The following is a 6000-nucleotide window of genomic DNA, read 5'->3' as shown; positions in this document are numbered from 1 at the left end:
ATTCCAAAGTCAAGTGGCATTCTTTGCGCCTCAGGGACTGCCCTGCACATCCCAGGCCCCACCCACTGCAGGCCGGTGGCGCCCACCCCATGAAAGCTGAAAGCATCCAACATGGTCTCACCTGCCTGTTAACTCCCAGGTACCCTCGGGCCATGTCCACATTCCTGAACCTGATACCCAGAGTCCTCACAATCGAGCCCCCTGCCTCCTCCCCACCCCACGGAGCAAATCCACACCATCACCCCACCCGCTCCCCTACCCCCTACACACACAGACAGGGCACAGAGCAGGTGATTAACACACAGGAGGGCCATTCAGCCCTGGCCCTCGGGAAGTGCACATCTAGTGGAAAGACAGACACACAGACTTTGCAGGGAGGCGCTTGTGCAGAGCCTGGTGGGACCCCAAGGACAGAGGGGCCAGCTGCCAGACTGCTGTTTCCCAGAGGAGGCTGGACCTTGGAGCGTGAACAGGAGTTTCCCAGATAGACAGCACGCAGGCAGGAGGCGGCCTGGCTGCAGACCCCGCAAGGGCAGGGACAGGTGTCAGAGGGGCATCACCCCTTCAGCGACTGCAGACCGGGGAACATTACCTGCGGCCCAAATGCGGAGCGGCTGTGACCAAAGGCGAGGCTGTCAGCAGAGGAAGCTTGTGAGGTGCCGAGGAGACGGCTCTGTCCAGGAGGCCCTGGGGAGCCGTGGAGGGCGCTGAGGAGGGGCGGGGGACAAGGGGTGACTCAGTCAGGTCTGCATGTGGCGGGGTTCCCTCAGGGAGGAGTGTGGGAGCGCACTGCAGGAGGGCAGGGGCAGAAGCACTCCCAGGGAAGGTCACAGGGCTGAGTCAGGGCAGGGGAGGGTGGAAAGCAGGGGTGGGCATTTGTGGGGCAGAAACAACAGAACTTGGTGTCTGCTGGGTCTGAGAAGGAGGGAGAAAGCCAGAGCGTACCCCCACATCCCAGCTGGGTGAACCCCCAGTGATGAGGATGGAGACAGGAGCTGGCCAGATGGCTTAGGGATGGTAGTCTGGACGAACCCAGCCCTCCCCAGACTAAAGGACAGGCTGCAAGCTCCTTAGACGACACTAGAGGGAGCTCCAGGACCGGCTAGGCTCCCTTCTCCTGCCTGCAGCCTGTCTCCACCCCCTCCGGGAGGGGGATTGGACCCACCCCACCGCTCAGATGTAGGCTCCGAGGGTCCTGCCAGGTCCCAGACCAAGTCCAGTGGCTCACAGTCTTGGGCCACCTCGTCCTCCAGCCACTGGGTTTGGAGGTTGAGGGGAGGGGGAACATTTCTTGAGCTGGGAGCAGGTGGGGGCAGGGACTGCAGGCATGGAAGTAGCGATAGCATGTCCTGCCTCGCCCCGGCCCCCAGCAGAGAAGGGGAGCGGCCCACCCAGGGTCACACCAGTGTCCCAGCCAGAACCACTGCCCCAGCAGGGGACAGGAATGGACCAGAGCTCCCCGAGTCACAGAGGCCAGCAAACAAGCCGGAAGAGCACAGGCAGCATCTCTAATCCCGACACCTTTCCTACAAAACTTGAGCTGGGGGCAGCCTCCCATGAGCCACCTCCCCATGGCACCTGGGGCCCCCAGGTGGGGGACGTAGCCTTCCGGACAGAGGGGCGGCCACAGGCCTGGAGGCCGGGAGAGGCTGGCCGCTTCAGGAGTGTGGCCAGAGCGCAGGGAGCTGGGGCAGCCTGAGGCAGCCGGGAGAATGGGGCACCGTTGGAGAGCCCGAGGCCAAGGGACAGCACAGGGAGCCTCCTTGGCAGGCCAGTGGGTGGCTCGAGGGGCCGGACTGGTTGGCACTGGTCAGGGAGCTCCGGCTGCAGCGAGGGGTGCGGTGGAATTATACAGTCTTGGGAAAAGGACTTGGGTCTAAGTGGCACCATCTTTTAAATTTCTGTGAAAACAAAAAATGAACAGCGAATGCAGACACTGAGACAAGAACTCCACTTCCTTTTAAATCTGGTGGAGGGAGCAAATCCAAGCCCCACATATTGCCTGCAGGGTTTCGATGACCTGCAACACACACAAGCCCACAGAACCGCCAGCCTGTGGGCGCGCGCACAGGCCCGGGAGTCGGTGTGGGGGGGGCCTGGCTGGGTCCAAAGCCCTGCTTTAGCCCTGCTTTGCCAGGACTCGCTGTGTGAGCCTGAGTAGGTTACTTAACCTCTCTGAGCTTCAACTTTCTCATCTGTGATGTAGGTGTAACAGCTGCTTGACATGAGAGCTGTGGGACAGCCATATTTAAGTTCCTGGAGCGAGGCCCGCCCCAGAGCAGGTGCTCGGTTAAGTCTGTTCCTATTAGTATTTATGAGCTTTCGTGTATTCACTCAGCTAACACGTACAGGGCCCCTGCTGTGGGCCAGGCGTGGTTCTAAGCACTCTCCAAATTCTGAGTCATTCGATTCTTCCAACAACTCTATTATTTTTACAGTTGAGGAAACTGAGGCACAGAGACCACTTATTCAAGGTCCCGCCGCTGGGAGGAGGCAGAGCTGGAGCCGAAACCGGGTCTGCAGGCCTCTCTCCGCCCGTTTACGAGACGCGCACTCCCTTTCACGGTTCAAAGTGCTCCTCCCTCTCCCCAGCAGCGGCCCCTGTTAAATAAATTATCCAGTAACGGTTTCTGATTCCCAGACTTGGTTGCATATGAATTATTCACACTGTAAGGCCTGCAAACCGCCGGCTGGGCCTCATTACCCAAGCAGGGCCACCCGCCCACGGGGTGCCAGCCCCTCCCTTGGGCACAGGTCCTGGTGGGCTGGCCCGAGGCGGCCAGAGTTGGCGGCAGAGCCTGCTGCCGCCGGCAGAGGAGGGCCTTTCCTCCTCCCACCCCCAGTCCTTGCTTTCTAACAAGCATGCAGCCCAGTGCTGTCGAGGGAGCGTCGGCCCTGGCCTCAGCCGGTCCCAGGTGTAGTCCTGGCTCTGCCCTCAGCAGCGGTGTGGCCTCAGGCAGGTGGTCTGCCCTCTCGGGGGGCAGCCCCCGGGGGAGGCGGACTGGCTGGCCCGCACACTGGGGCTGAGGGCCCCGCTCTGCACTGTCTCTCCCCCTCTCCCTGCATGGGCCCAGGCCTGTGCTGCCCAGCCAGGCTGCAGGCTGGGGACACAGAGGCTGTCCCGTGGGGATTTCCCGTCTCCACGTCCCGTCTTCTACTCCCAGTAGCTGGCTGAGCCCCCGGCCCAGGCCAGAGCCCTGGGGCGGGTTGTCGGGGGTACCAAGTGCTCCCTACCCATCCCAGGGCCGGCAGCCCCACTGCTGACAGCTCGCTGGGTTGTGCCTCTGCCAGCGCCTGCCAGCGGCCAGCGCTTGACCGATGAGGAGCTGGACTCTGAGGGGCCACCACAGGCAGCTGTAGGCATCCCTGCAGACGCCTCTGTGGCAGCCTCACTGCAGGTCAGCCTGCGCCTCTGCCCAGTCCGGCCTCCCTGCTCCCTTGCAAGCGTGTCCTCCGAGGGCACAGCCCAGCGAACCAGCGTGCAGTCCTGCAGCTCCGCGGCGCTGTCCACGAGCCCAGTCAGAGGGACTCTCGCAGACAGAGCCCAGTCTCACGGGCACTCAGCACTGAGTCCAACCGGAGACTGACCCTCAATCCCCTTTCCATACTGAGCCTCGATCCGAGCCCGGATCCGGCCCCGCGCCGAGCCGGGATCCCGGTTCCACATGGAGGCCAGGTGCCCCACGGGAGGCAGACGACCACTTAAGAGAGTGACTGGACGGTAACTGGGGGGCAGCACGGGACTGGAGCCTGGCTGAGCCTGAGGACAGGTCTGGGGTGCGCCGCGCCTGGCTGAGGACGCCTGACTGGCAGCCCCGTCGGAGGGAAGTCAGAGCCGCGGCCTCACGCCCCAGAGCGGCCTCTGTCGGAGAACCGAGAACGACACGTCCGGAGAGCGGAGAGCGGCCGTTTCTCACGCGGCAGTGTGTCCCGGGCACCGAGCCCCGGAGTCTCATCCATGGCCCTGCTGTCCCCGCACGGCAGCCCCGTGGATCCGTGGGTCCTTTTATCACCCACTCCACAGAGGAGGCGTGAGCCAGCCCACCACCACGCATCCTGCTGTCCTCTGGGGGGGGGGGGGCACGGCCATCCCCTCGAGGCGGCACCGCTGTCCTAGGCGTGGCACGGACAAGGGAACTGAGGCCGGGGCCCGCCTGCCCACGCCCACGGACCTGGGGCTCCCCCCCCCCCCAGAACTCCTGATGCTTTGCCTCCCTTGGTCTCTTACGCACGGGGCTGGGCAACAGCAGGTTGACAGTGGTGAGTACGCGAAACAGAGTTTATTCCATACTTTTATTTTCTGTGTTATTCATCGGTATTACAACCGTAAAGCTGCCGTTGGCCGCCCCTGCGTGTGGAAGAACAAAGGCCGCGTTGGCAGGCTGACTGTGTGCTGTGTGTCCCCCCAAGTTCACGTGCTGGAGCCCGGCCCTCAGTGGGAGGGTGTTTGGAGGCGGGGCCTTTGGGAGGGGATCGTCCTGAGGGTGGAGCCTCGCGAATGGGATTGGCCCCGCCCCTCGGCGAGAGACCCCGCCCCCGCTTCCGCCCGGGCTCTGGGAACCAAGACGCAGACGCTGAACCCACCAGCCCCCGACCTGGACTCCCAGGCCCCAGAGCCGTGAGAGAGAAGTTCCTGCCGTTCACGTGCCGCCAGCCTGTGGCATTTTATTACGGCGGCCCAAACAGCCAAGGGGGCCACTTTCCCCACCCGCTTCCTTCACACTTGATTCTTCTGTCCATCTGTCTCTCCATCCGTCCCTCTGACCGTCCGTGCGCAGCTGTGCCGTGAGCATCCTCTGTGACCGGGCCTGGGCCGAGGGCTGCGGAAAGGGCGGGCAGAGCCTACCCTTGCTGCCTGTGCAGGCCGGTAGGGGAGCTGCATGCTAAACAAACACGCCCACAGAGCCCAAGTGTGTCGCCACTTTGCTAAGTGCTGGGAAGAAGCAGCCCAGGCTGTTGTGAGTGGGTGTAGCAAGGCCGGTCTCTCTTGGGAGTGTTCTCTGGGCCTCGGGGAGCTGGTGGGCAGGAAACCAGCTGTGCTGGCCCCATGGGCTCGGCCCCGGGGGGAATTGAAGCTGAGAAAAGCAGAAATAATGCCCCAGCTGAGTCAGTTGGCTTGGTGAAACTGCAGCCAGCCCACCCGGCCCCTCCAGCGAATGGGGTCCTGGGACTTGGCTGCAGCAGGAAGTAAGTCAGGAGGCAAGTGGAGGGTGGGGGTCTTTGGAAAATCTGCACCCTGATCTGCTTTGTGAGCCCTCCCAGCTGGGGCCTGAGGCCTCTGGAAACTGTAGCCGAGTTCCAGGAGACACAAGAGAGGTCATTTCGTGTGGAGGTGGGGAACAGCAGGCAGGCCCAGGAGGGCGGGGCAAGTGGGGAAGAGGAAGGAGAAACCAGACAGGGCCCCAGGAATTTCAGGGCACCCTGGGGGCCCGGACCACCTCCATGCACCAGTAACAGTGGCTGCTGCCCTTGCTGCAAGTGGACTGTGGCCCCAGAGGGGGTCACCCGTGATCTCCTTCCAGCCTCACTGGGTCTAGGAAGGTCCCTACTGCCAGCAGTGACATTGCTACAAAGTATCAGAAGTCAGGAGAGGTGCCGCCTGCTGCCCTCGCCATCACGGAGATCCAGACTTAGTGAGGACAGGCTCAGGTTACAGCCGCAACCCAGCCATGATCTTGACCCCTGGCCCTCGTGCCCAGGAAACAATGGGAGGAAATCTGGGCCCAGGACGGGAAGGCCCAGGCTGGCTCCGCCTGTGGTCTCGTCTGTCTCCCACCAAACCACGAGTTTATGTCTCTCTCTCACTGGGGCACAACATGAAGCACAGAATCGGTGCTGAGAAAATATGGGAATAAGTAACCACCCCAAGAGCAGGCGCTCGAAGTGCCCGCCGTGTGCCGCATCGCCACCAGCCTAAGACGTAGGTGCTGTGATTGCCCCATTTCACAGGTGGGAAAACTGACACGTGGCTAGTAAGCGGTGGAGCCATGATTCACCGGG

Source organism: Phyllostomus hastatus, unplaced genomic scaffold, assembly GCF_019186645.2.
Source record: "Phyllostomus hastatus isolate PE091 unplaced genomic scaffold, TTU_PhHast_1.1 phas_contig_495, whole genome shotgun sequence".
In the NCBI taxonomy this organism is placed as follows: Eukaryota; Metazoa; Chordata; class Mammalia; order Chiroptera; family Phyllostomidae; genus Phyllostomus; species Phyllostomus hastatus.
This window is presented reverse-complemented; position numbering follows the sequence as displayed.